The sequence below is a fragment of the Sciurus carolinensis genome, chromosome 3 (assembly GCF_902686445.1).
Source record: "Sciurus carolinensis chromosome 3, mSciCar1.2, whole genome shotgun sequence".
Classification (NCBI taxonomy): domain Eukaryota; kingdom Metazoa; phylum Chordata; class Mammalia; order Rodentia; family Sciuridae; genus Sciurus; species Sciurus carolinensis.
This window is the reverse complement of record NC_062215.1, coordinates 115,620,401-115,634,499: the sequence shown is the minus strand read 5'-3', so window position 1 is coordinate 115,634,499 and position 14,099 is coordinate 115,620,401. Positions and strand designations below refer to the sequence as shown.

Here is a 14,099-nt window from a genome sequence, read left to right as displayed (position 1 = left end):
TCAGGTTGACCCATGCTAGCGTTGCCAGTCACAGACCAGGTGGTCTAATGGAAGGAATCACACAAAGGTTTTGAAAGAGCTGAGATTCCAAACAAAGCAGGGAAATCCAAGAAACTCCAAAGGTAACAGTAGTAAGAAGATGCTATCAGTCCTCAGGTTGGAGACAAAGAAGATGATTTAAGTTCTGGGTTCAAGAGCTCAGGGGCAGTCAGATCACTGAAGAGCAGCTATATGGGGTCTGGGAGCAAAATAGCAGCATCATTACAGCAAGGACTGGACCACAGAGTAGATGGAGCAGTCAGTGGAAATACCATGGGTGGGAACATTCTACTGTATTCTTTCTTCCTACCCTCCAGAGTTCCACCAAAGATTTTTATTTGCTGAACCCAGTAGGCAAACTAATAGACATGGAAGTTGGGAAATAAAATATTCAGAGATTGGAGCTGAGCACAAATGAACATACAGGATAAGATCTACTTCGTAGAGTCACGGGTGGAAGAGATTCTTTTTTTTTTTTTTTTTTTTTTTGAGATTCATTTTTGCCTTTCAGAACAAAATGCTAAAAGGATGCTTATATCTATAAGCAGGCAGATATCTTCCTCAGATCATCTGGGAAATTCATAATTCTTTATACAGTAGGAAAAAATGACTACCTTCCATACTGAAAAGAGATCCATGTCACAGTAAACAGGGGGAGTACTGAGGTGGTTGTGTGACATACAAATCCTTTTTTTTGCCAAATGTGACCTCACCCATCAATCTCAGTTACATGAACTAAGATAACCTCTTTTTATTTAAGTTAGATTATATAGGATTTTTGTCATTTTTAATACAAAGTATGAACTAACATAGATATGACCATTAACTTTGAATATTTAAAAGGGGTTCCAGGACAAGTGCCAAGTATTATCAGTAAAAGAAATGAAATTAAAGAATTGACTTAGTTATGTGTTAACAGTAAGAGAAATGAAATGAACATGCTTATGTTGATAGGTCTTGGTTGGCTATAATACTAAACAAATTCTCTCTTTTATTTCAAATAGGCAATCAAATTTTTTTTTTTTTAAATCCAGATCTAGGAAGGTAATTTCTCCTAATTTTTTTGTGTTGTTTTGTTTTGTTGTTGTTGTAGTTGTCGTTTGTTTGTTTTATGACAGTAGAGTCATTTGTATTCATTGATTCATGTCTGGTAATTAGACCACAAACAGGAATGTAGAGCAATGCTAGATGGAGGCTATCAAAACAAAAATTTACCACAAAGTTATAAACGTGACTGTAAAGTGAATCTGGAGCTATAGAATGTGAGATGCTAAACAAATCTGCTTTGTTCTCTTTTATCCTACACCTCAACAAATGAAGAGAGATTAAAAATAATACAAAGTAAGTAGAAGATTTGCCATTTAACCTGTTAAGTCTCAAGTTTTCATTTCTGCAAATATTTCAATGAAATTGACAGCTGTATGCAAATAGGTTGAAAATCATCATCTAGATCTTATATATCCTTAATATATTTTCCATATATCTATGGAAATATATATAATTTTTCAAATACTCTAATCATTCATTTATTACTTTTCTCAAAGGATTAGGCCTCTAAAAATACAATTATTTCAAAGTTACAACAGTGGTTTATTTGTAGCTTAATTGAAGTTTGCATAGGAGCTCCATTTCTGAGCAATGAGAAGAAATGTCTTAACCCGTTCATTGGCAAAACAGGTAAAAGTAGCCCAAGTAGTCACTGCTTCCACATACCCATCTGGTCTGAACCCTGATGTTTGTAACTTCTTTCACTTTACGCAATGCCTTAATTATATCTTTTTATGATTCTCCAGTGAAGTAGAAAATATAAATCAATAGGTTTTACTTCATTGGATAGAAATTTTTGGAAACCAATATTAGCAGGTTTTGTTCATTTTGACTACCTAAAACTGCGTGTCTTACTCATAAGTGAATTTTTTTTTTTATTTGAAGAAAGAACTTATAACCCCCTAATCTCTCGAAACCTATCTCTAATGATGTGCTCTTTCCAGGTGTACTTTCCCTGGACATGATAATTAATTTTTCTCCAGTTCATACAATGTACCACTTAAAAATTATTCTTCAACATGATTTCACGTCTAGTAGCCTGAAGTTCTCAGGGAGAGTATAAGTTCCTCAGGCCAGGAGCAAGCTGCTCACTCTGCCTATGTGGCATAGTATATCTTAGTCCTCAATACTCCCTCTGCCCCTTATGCACAGAGTATTGATAGACTCTTGGTAAATGCAAAGAAATTATATTCCTTCAGTCATGGGACCTATTAAAGGCAGGGACATGAGAGTTTCAGCATTTAACAAAATTAATTTCAATGGCAATCAGCATAAATGAGTTAAACTGGATCAGAATCTCAAACTCTATCAATCCCAGTGGTATTTTCATTTTATTCTAATTAATATTAATATATATGAGAACAAAAAAAAAACTTGTATTCTAGGCATAAAGCTTCTTAAATTTTTTTTTTTTTGTGAAGGATTTTATAACACTTATCTGCTATATGGCATGAAAATGAATGATTATTTTTAATCTTCTTGTGGAATTTATAGCATATACCATGCTGTACTGGTAAACAGTATGGACTCTGGAGTTTGAGCTGATTTTAAATTCCAGATTCAGCACTTTTAAGCTGTGTGAATTTAGGCACTTTAGTTATCCTTTTGCTTTTCAAAAATGTTTTTATAGCTCATCATATTAATAAGTTGAGAGTAAGATTATCTTGATATGTACAGACAAGAAATTTGATATACCTTTATACTCATTATTAATTAAAAACTCTTAATGGAAGAATATGTCCTTAATATAGGGTAAAATATGCCCTACTGCAAGATTATAGGTGAACTGATGGAAAATTTTTCATTAAAAAAACAAAAACTATACCTTTCCTTGTACCAAAAATAAACTTTCAGAACATATAATTACAAAATCCTAATAGGCACAAAATACTTTTTTCCTAAAAATTTCATGCTCTTTAACCACTGAAAATATAAATACAGCTCAAATAAATGAGAAGAAAAATGAAAATTATCATATTCACACTTAACAAAAAAAAAAAAAATGCTTTTAAGTCTCAAGGCCCCAACAAAGAATATACTCTGAAAGTAAAAAGGCACAAAATTCTACTGTGCATAAAGTAACTAATAAATATTGTTAGATACCTAATATTGCTGGAACAGAAAGACAACATTGTCAAGATGTCCATCCGCCGCGTAGCTATAATTAATCCACGGATTTTTACGTGATTCCAATGGTATAGCAATGATTTGATGATTCAACAATATTTTAAAATTTAAACAATAGTCATGTGACATTAAGTTATGGAGTCTTTAGGAAATATGGTAGTATATGTATTTCTGTTCATGGTTGTGCGTTAGGGCACTCCCATGTGAAGAGATGAAACTATACAGAGCAAAACATAACAGGAATAACCATTCAGATCATGACACAGGAAAAAAAAAAATCATAGACACTGATCACACCACATGCAAGAATTTAGTATAAGAACATAATTACAAATATATAGCAGATACTATGTTATTCAAAATATGATTTTAGAAAAATCAGAAAATTATCTTTCACTTTCTATAATATACTATTCTAGTTTTCAAATGGATTAAAATTTTAAATATAAAGAAATTTAAGAAAATCCTAGAAGCAATTATTTGTGTGCAGTTGATCCTGGGAGCAGAAAAGGTCTGCTTAAGCATTTCCTAAAATCTAAAATCCATAGTATATTTGTATAAACATATTTCTATGGCAAATGAAAAACATGTTATAAGGCAAATGACAAAATGAAAAATTATTGTGAATGCAATCATCAAATAACTGATCCTTAATATTATGAAACAATGAAAATGAAAGCCACCATAATAATAAAAAGCCTAAACAGGTGGTCTATACACATGAACACATGTATGTATACACAAAAGACAAATATGTAAATAATTAGGTTCCTGGTATTAAGAAAAATTCTAGTTAAAACCAAGGGAGTAACAGTTTTCACTTATTATATTGATGGGCGTGTGTGTGCGCATGTGTGTAAAAGAGACAGAAAAAGAGACAAAGAGATTATTAGCACAGGGGAAAAAAAATCACCAGTAAGTCAGTTTGGGCAAGGTATTTAGAAAACTGGCACTCAGATGCTAGGGCATATATATTGCTAAGGTTTTCTGAAGGGCAATTAAAACAACACCCTTTGAAATATATCAACCCTTAGGAATTTTTCTAAGATCTATCTACAAACAGGTCACAACAGCAGTAATCATATTAGTGAAAAATTCTAGGAAGCTATTGTGAGTGAACACAGAAAATGTTATTAAGCTAATAAATATGATAATAAATAGAGAAAAAATATAAATAACAAAAATCATCCACAATTCCACCACCCACAAGAAAACTCTTTTATGGTTTACTCTATTTCTATGAAAAATGTTTCTTTTTCCTTCTGGATCTTATTATACACATACCTCATTCATAAGATTTTATAAAATGGATGAAACAAATATAGTTTTGCAAACTTGTTTGGTAATATAAATATATATTTATGTCAACAGATACATTTATGCAACTTTTCATTGGATACATGGCAATTCATTGAATAGGTTTTCCAGAGATTATTTAATAAATTTCATAGTATACAGGTTCTGTATAACTTTTCAGCTTAAGAAAAAGTATTACAAATACTTAAAACCAAAATCACCTTTCATATCCCAGCTTTTAAAATAAATAAATAAATGTTTCAGTAAGCAAAGAGTGCTTCAAATATGTATCTGAAAATGTAAATATCTGAAATCTGTATTACACTCTCCAAGCCAGAATGAAAGTTGCCATAGAAACAGCAAATGGTAGAAAGTCAGGTCTGATATAGCAAAAAAAAAAAAAAAAAAAAAAAAAAAAACACACAACCACAACAAAATCAACGGACAGCATCTTTGAGGGAATCATGAACTAGGACTAGCTTTGTTCTACAATTAGCTATATTTAAATTCCATTGCCATTATTTCTTCCAAACCAAGGTCCTTAAAGATGGGATTAATACTCCAAATTCTGTCATTAAGATTTAGAATATATACATTTTCAAAAATGGAGAAGTAGGAGACATTTCAAGATGAAATGTATATATAAACACACATATGTACATATATATAATTTATTTAAATCTTATTTCATAAACTATAAATATTAGTTTAAAAGAATTTTATCAATGTGATTTAATACTAAAATATATGCATTTTCATCTTGTAGTATTTTCACTAGCATTCATCCAATGATGATATAAAATAAATAATAATTCATGCATCTGAGGTCTCCATATGTCACAATTAATAAGGCCCACTACAGAATAAGTCCCACCATTAGAAATAGCTAGTCTTACAACAGCCAATAGAATCCATTGCAGAAGTATCTAGTGCTTTAGTACTCAGCAATGATCACCAGCTTTCACAGTGTTTTGCAAACTGTTTGAGTTTGGGTTTTGGAGTTCTTTTTAATTTTTTTGGTGTCCTTTGGTTTTGAGGGGGATATTTTTCATATTGTTAATTAAGATCTCTGTAAGGATCTTAAAGCAACTTAATAGTTGGTTATATAAATCATTTCATAAAATTCAAATTCCTAGAATTGTAAATTATGTAAATCAATCTCTGTTGCTGCTCCATTTGTGAGATAAGATAAAAGCAAACACAACAAATTGGGAATCCATTTCAATTTTAACTCACAGCAAATACTTTCCTACCTAGAAATTAAATATCATTAAAATAAAATGCCTGTTCAAGTTTTTATGTGTTTGTCTTTGCTTGAAAAGCAAACATTTATCTTTTGGTAAAATGTAATGATTGCTTTTTCTTCATTATGTTACTTTTAACCTTTATTCTACTTTATGCCAGATTATAGTAATTTAGTATGCAAAACATATTGTGCAATAATTCTATGGCACTAAAATATTTCCAGTTTATTCCAAAATTCCTCAGGCAAAAAAAAAAAAAAAAAAAAAGAGAGAGAGAGAGAGAGAGAGACATTTTGACATAAAGACATGTACTTCCCAGAATGAAAGGATCAAAGGTTAAAGACTGCAGCCTACTCAGAAATCACACCAACTGGCTCTTTTTGTTTGTTTGTTTGTTTTTAAGCAGGACCAGGTTTAATTCTTTTCTGCATTCGCATGCACACAAATATACTTCCCTAGAGCTGTCAGAAAGCATCAGAATCCCTGATCTGAACAATGAATTTTAAATTCTTTTGAAAAACAAAAGGACATTCGCTTCAGGCAATGACTTCATCATCATCATCACAAACAAAAAATAAAAAGCCAGTTAATCTCTGGTATTCAAACCAAAGCCAGAAGATTATGGTACTCTGAAGATGGTTAGCAGAATTTTAATCATCTAAATTCATTTGTATTCATTTTTCAAACCACAATATTTTGTAGTTGGGCAATCCTTTATTTATTGTTTGATTCCATTCTTAGATGATCCCACAGTAAGAATGTGATTCTCTACCTAGAGGTATATAAAATGTGAACACTCTAAAATTTACATTTATTTTTTAATAAATTATACTGTTGAATAAAAATATTTTGATCACTAATGGGAAGATGTCATCTTTAATATTTAATAGCAGCTTTAATCCTTGTGCTCTTTATGAAATACAGCTACAATATCAATTCTACCTATAAACATTTTGAGTAAATAAAATAGATGTAGGAAATTGTGAAATTTTCTATGATGTATTTCAGATCTGATGAAATACATCCAATAAAGCCTTATCTTTCAAATGATGTGAGAAACAGTACCATTAACACCACAGGACTCTCTTTATATTTAGTTTTTCATGATAGCTAACTGAGAGTTAAAACCATAACAACTGTTGTTTTTCTAGATTCATTGTTATAAACACAAAAAATATTATTTGAAATTCGGCCCAATTTGGCTGTTAAGTTTAAAGCCAAATTTAAATGATCTTTCAGGGCTTAAAACAAACAAACAAATATAAAAGCCAAATCTGTACCTAGCCAGCAAAATGGAATGTAATTACTCCATTCAATCAGAAGTTGTGACTCAGTGAGTTCAACTGACATGCAAGATAAGTGGGTTTTCGAAGTCTTGAATTATTGAACAAGTAATGCAAGGCCCCAGAGTTCAAGGGATAGAAAGATATTACTATCTTTTTTACAGAGAGTCCATGATGCCCATTCAGTCCTTTGGCAAAAGTGGAATGTATAAAGGATTTTACTCTTAAAATAAGTGAAGTAACCCTCCACGTGGAGCTGCTGTTAAAGATTTGCATTGCGTACTTCACCCACCTACTTTTCACTGTAACATTTCCATGTTATCACAAGTAGCATTATGTCACCAAGACCAACCGATTTCCGTCATGTAAATGCAAAAAAAAAAAAAAAAAAAAAAAAAAAAAACATGGTTTCTGTAAGATATTTCCATCAATGTCAGTGACATACATGGAGTCTCAACAGTCTGCTCTGTCACTTACAAAAAAAGAGAAGTGAAATGTTCTTTCACACTCAAGTTGAATTCCATGCAAGGGTTTCACTGTGCTCACTGAATTTGTTCATAAACCCATCAATGGCACTATCCTAAAACCAGGGCATGTGAAAGCTTTCACCAGAAACCAACTGGAAAAAAAAAGGCAATAAGAGATGAGATGCCATTTACCCTTACCAAAAGGGTACACTACTCTAGTTCTAGGAGGAACTGGCATAAAAGACACAGCCATGTCTTCTGCTTGAGGATCTGGGTCCCTCCCTGTACTTAGTAGTCAGGCATGTTACTGAACCTTCAGTCAGCTGCATGGTCTAGTAGAAAGAAAGACTCTAGGGATCTACATTAAAGTCCTCTGCCACCAGCTCATATTTTGATTCTTGTCAAAGTAACTCTCCCTGGGCCTTAGTCTTCACATCTGTAAAATAATGGAATCAGCCTGCTCTCAAAGGCCCTGCTAGTCCTAACATTGTTTGAATTAAAAATGAGGTTGAACTCTTTATGGTTGTTTTTGTCTTTTTCTCCTTAAAGAAACTAACTCGGTTTCTTTTTTTAATTTGTCCAACTTTGCAAAACAGTTAATAAGGTTTTGTATTTGAGATCAGGTAAGCAGAACCCACAGTAACAAAAGTCCTCTGTAGGTCACATTTTCCATCTCTTCTTCTTTACCCTTCCTTTTCACTGTTTATCCCAAGTCATGGCTCTGATCACACACTCATAACAAATTGCTCAACGATGCAATCATTTTCTTTTACAGAGGAGTATCAGCAAATGTTTCCCTTAAAGCCCTTGAAAATTCACAAAGAAAAAGCACATTAACAGTACTGCTGGAAAAGACTCATCAAACCTTGTAGCTGCCCATTATTTTTCCTCTGACTACAGTGGATATGTGTCTTCACCTCAGTGGACTGTAGCAATGGTGATGAAACAGAATATTTATGATCACATATCAAAATAGTTATTAAAAAATAAAATCCCTTTCCACTGGAACTTTCACTCTTCCACAGAACTGTTCAGGGATTCTACCTGAGCTATAATATTTCAAATCCTCTAAACCATCAGAACAACAGTCTCATCTGGAAAGCATCTTGAGCCACTATTGTAAGATCTGATGATGTTTAAATGAACATTATAGGTACTTTGTGAACTCACAAGCTATAGAAATCAATAGATGTCTTGCATAGAGAAGTCCTACAATTGATTTTTCCAGGAGGAAACCAATTTGTAACTTTAGGAGAGGCATAGACACAAGGAGTCTGAAAGCATGCTGAAGATTAAAAAAGAAAGAAAGAAAGAAAAAAAGGCACAGGGGTGTGGAAAATGATGCACTGTACTAGAAAAGGTGGTACCGCAAAGAATTGGGGTCTTAGATTGATGATGCTTTTCAGGAGTGGTTAAAGGGAAAAAAGATTGAGAAATGTTAGGCAGCTGCTACAGAGCTCTGGGGTTTGGAAAAGGATTCTCCGAAGTACATAGAAAGGACATCATCACAGTGTTCCCAAGGGTACTGAATTTGAATGTGCACTGTTGCTTTTCTAAGGATAAGAACCCTGTGCACTCATTCTTTTCAGCTGTTAAGAATTGTCTGAAATTAATCTGCTTACCCAATAAAGAATTCTAAACATGTATACCTTCTAGGTACTGCAGGTGACAGCAAAATATAAAAGGCAGTATCAGTGTCCTCCACAACATTATACTCTTTTAGAAGGTGTGGAGAGGCTAGAAGCAAATCTCAAATAAAATGTATCTCCCCAAAATCCAGGATCTGGTTATAATTTTGTGTAACTGGAGAATTTTGTCCTCAAAATAGTTATTACTTTCTCTCTCCTCCACCAAGTATTCCTTTATCTCCTCCTCATTCTTTTATACATTTAAAAAGATCTTCATTAAAAATGCTACTTTAGTCAAAAGATAAATAAAGCAAAGGCTAAACATTCTTATAAAATTTTATCTACTTTGAATTCTAAATGCTTCTAACAACAATGGAGAACTTATAAATTCAAAAAAGTTCAAATTCTTGGGGAGAGAAGGACGAGAAATAAAAAATGTACTTATAGTAATTAGAATTACATTACATAAACGTTAGTATGAATTTTAAAAGGATGTTTTAGTGAATTTAAAATCCCCAAATCAAATGGCCTAGAAAAATAATGATAGGGAAAAAATAGGGAAGAAAAGAAAAGCATCCTATTGTGAAAATTACATCTCTTGAATTATACTCATTTGTGTTGAATAATTTTAACCTTTTCTCATGGAATGCAACTTTAAAACACAGTTTATAATTTACGGGTTTCATTGACTTTGTTTAGTTGTGTTGTGAGTGTTAACTCTTCTAAAAAATAACTTTGAGATCTTCCTCCCTTAACGATTGGGGTTGAATGGACACAGAGTTATAGGAAAAAGGTTCACCTATTTAAAACCTTCATATGTGTATCTTTTGCAAGGAATACAATTTGAAAATTGGTGGAATTATAAATTAGAACATGCCATCTTAAGTTAAATAATTTGGTTCATTAACTACTTAGGAAAAGAATGTATGCGAAGAAAACTGTCCATATTCCAGGGCATTAAACTGGTCTTGACTCTGTTTTACCTGTGTAGAGACAACTATAGAATTTTACAGTTTTCAAAGCATGAATTTCACAGCAGCATTCTTTTTAAAACAAAAATCATTTTCTCAGCTTAGTGATAGAGTATGTGCCTAGCATGCAGGAGACTCTGGGTCTGATCCCCACGCTGCAAAAAAGAAAATCATTTTTCTTGCCTAGGAAGTGAATGTGTTGCATTCCCACTGCAGATATTTCACAATTCATTGACCAATATCAGATGTTCTAAATGGCTCAATGGATTAAATTTCCAAAAAACGGCTATCTCAGAAAGCTGAAGACTCATGCTAAATTATTTTCAGTTACAATCTGCTTACCTCTCATTGGACTCAATTCTGCCTCCTATGTAATCGTTCCATAGAGAAGAATAGAAGCATACTTCTGTGGTCTAATTAATCAAAATTGTATTTGCAAATATATTTGATCTGATGAAGTTGGAAGCAGATATAAGACAGTGTAAAGCTAAAGTCACCAAGAGTTGACCATTCAGTACAATTTAGAGCATAACATGAAAATATGACTTTAGATACTCACGGGTAAAATGATTAGACATGGACGGATTGACACTATCAACACGATCAACACTGTCACAGCTAAAAACATCATCATCTGATTCCTGTACAGACGAGTAGGGAGAGGAGCCGTCAATTTCTTCAAACTTCCCCTTTAAAATTCCACTCATAGCTGCAGCGCTGTCACATGTGCCTGTAACAGGAACAGGAGCAACAGAGCATTGAAGTATTTGACCGCTGATTGCACAGTCAAGGTTTTAAAGCCATTTTTAGGGACTGTATTTTTTTGTTTTTGTTTTTTAACCACTCTGACCGCGCTACCACATCCCTGCAAAAAACTATTCTTCCGGGCTGGAGTTGTGGCTTAGTGGCAGAGTGCTTGCCTAGCACATGTGAGGTATTGGATTTGATCCTCAGCACCACATAACATACATACATACATAAATAAATAAATAAATAAATAAATAAATAAATAAATTAGTTAAATAAAGGTATTTTGTCATCTACAACTAAAAAAATTAAAAATTAAAAAAAATTTCTTCCCATAATGTTGGGAAGCACCAAAAATAATTCTACCCTGAGGCATTCTTCTTTTCATTCTCATTCTGGCAGTGTAACTTATAAGAAAAAAGCAAAAATTAAGCATGTGGAATAAGAGTGCATAAGGAAATATGGTTCGGTGTTTTGAAATGTCAAACAGAAGTCAAATACGTTTATTTGATTTGCTCGAGTAAATCATGTACTGTCATTGACAGAGCCAGAGTTCAGAATGAAATAGATCACTTACTTGCATGCCATCATATCCAGAGCATACTGATTAGGGTATGTCTCTCTTGCTGGGGATTTCTTTTTTCTCGGGTACAAAGGCATCTACTTTCCTGGGGCTCTGTGTCCATCAAAAATCAAATTGGTTGCTAGGGATGGCTATACCTGCAGAATTTAGATGCCTTATCATGTTTCCAGTCAATTCAGCAGAGCTACAGGGAATACTCAAGTCCTATGCCAAGGAGGTTGTCTGAATAGATTTTATACATGGCAAACCACAGTCCCTATATCTTTAGCTGGATAAAACATTAATTTAAGCCTCTTCATTTTCTGTATCAACATGGTCTGTGAAAGCTGGTCAGAAGTAGCCTGATGCATTTTTAAAAACTTCTTAATGTCAAGTTACATGAATCATTAAACCTCTCAAAAAAAAAAAAAAAAAACAATTTCTTCACAGTTACAGAGGAACAGTTAAGGTGATCAAGGGGTTGCAAACATAAATTCCTACAGAAGCAAGAAACATCACCAAGTAAATAAGGTCTAATGTAATAAAATTATGAGTCTTCTTAGTCTTTTCTTTATGTACTACTATTTGTAACAAAGATACTATTATGGCTTAGATATAATGTGTCCCACAAAAGCTCCTGTGTGCGACAAGGTAAGAAGGTTTAGAGGCGAAATGATTGGATAATGAAAGTTTTCACCTAATCATTGAATCAATAGGGATTAACTGGTAGTAACTGTAGGCAGGTAGCTGAAGGAGGTGGATCACTGGGTGCATGCTTTTGGGGTATATATTTCATCCTTGATGAGAGAAGTCTCTCTCTGCTACCCTATGGCCATGTCCCAAGCTGCTTTTCTCTGCCACACACTGCTGCTATGATGTTCTGTCCCATCTCGGAGCTCGAAGAAAGGAATCAGCCAACTATGGACAGATGCCTCTGAATCTGTGAGCCCCAAGTAAATTTTTTCTCCTTAAAATTGTTCTTGTCAGGTCTTTCGGTCACAGCATAAAAGATGCTGACCAAAACAGGCACTAAGAAGTACTTCTTTACCCAAAGGAAAATGAGAGCATAAGCACAATAGAAAATGGCCTCACAATCAAGGAGAATAGGCAGTGCACAGTATGAACTGTGCTGAATGGGGAACGCAGGCCCAGCCCCAGGGAAAGGCCACTGCACAGATCTCCATCATTTTGGCTCCATACTTGCCTAGCGCAATCCACTTTAAACCTTGCCCATGTCCCCTGATACTCAGAAGCAGTCCTTTCTACCATTAGGTTTCATATTCTATATTCTTCTTTCCCTTATTAATTTGGTTTACAAAGTTAAATGAGCAATTTTTAGATTACACTGTAATGTAACTTCCAACATGGACTGGCTCTATTAGATGGACAAAGAATGACTTACCTCTGTGACCTGGAGGGGTAACAGATGAGGGAATCAACATTCTCTTCCCTGTCCACTCAACACACTACCTGCAATGCCTTTCACCAGAGATGCACTGATTGAGAGAACCACTTTACCTTACAAAAAAATACCTGTGCAATATACGCTGCCAAGGACAGGTGATAACTTCAAATATCCATCAAACCGAGCATGGCAGTTCTATCCATGTCTTCTGAGTAGTTAAGTTTCAAATCTAACTAGAGTGAACTTTAAAAAAAAAAAAAAGTAGTATTTTTAGGACTTGTCACCCTCCTTGTGCCCCTCATAAACCTCATGGTCTCCCTTAATTTTAGGGACTATACTTCTTGGGACACTTTTGCTCTAGATTCTTCTGCTATCTTCCTGTTTTTTGTATTTTCTATTTCCATACAGCTGGGACATGGCTTTGGCTTTCAACAGATTCACATTTACCTTATAGCATCCTGCCTGTCTCAACCATGCACGATACTTTGTTTTGCTTTGTTTCATTTTTCACCCAGGGAATCTGAGTGTCCTTGTTGGTCATTTATTCTATAGGAAAGAGATCTTTGTTTATAGGTCATTCATCATTCATTCAGTGAACATTTACATTTGTTTATAGGACATTTGTTATTTATTCCATAAACATCATGCTCCAGTGACTATTTTACATGTTAGGGAATGATAAAGAAGCAATATATTAAAAAAGTTCCTTATTTCATCAGTCCTTACTTACTGGGAGTTACTGGAGTAGGGGTAGATAAACAATAAGCAGGTAAATAAATAAATAATGCCATATGGAGATAAATGCTATGGAGAAAAATAAGCAGTCAGATGACGTAGTGACGATGGTATGGCCACGTAGAAGGAACATTCTATTTTTATTTCATTAGCGAACTAATATTACAGTGAGGAGGTAAAGATCCAGAGGAGGAAAGGAAGCCAGCAATTTGTACTTCCGAAGGAAGAATGGATCAGGATAGAGGACTGATGTGAGAGCAATGCCATGGGGGAAAAGGTAAGACTTGTGTCTTGGCGAGACTGTGCAGGGCCCTTAAGGACTTGGGCTGCTTCTCTAATTGAGATACAAGTTATTACAGGGTTTAAGTGATGTAATGACAAGAGCTGGTTTATATTTTAGAAAGACTTCTCATTATCTTGTTAGTTCACAAGAAACAGAGGGTTTATAATAAAGGGAAAGTGGATTTAATGGGGGGAAGGAAAAGTTCTAGAATCAGGGAAAATATCTAGGGAAAACCCAGTGGCACAGAGTGGTTAAAGTCAGTACA

The 14,099-nt window shown here is 33.9% G+C and overlaps 1 protein-coding gene across 1 annotated transcript in view; it reads right to left on the bottom strand.

Annotated features, from left to right (window-relative positions):
* Csrnp3 (cysteine and serine rich nuclear protein 3) overlaps positions 1–14,099 on the bottom strand; it is a 183,238-nt gene that overhangs the window by 153,383 nt on the left and 15,756 nt on the right. Inside the window, exon 2 of the mRNA XM_047545890.1 lies at positions 10,662–10,832. The gene's annotated coding sequence lies outside the window, so the exon portion shown is untranslated. The remainder of the gene's footprint in view (positions 1–10,661; positions 10,833–14,099) is intronic.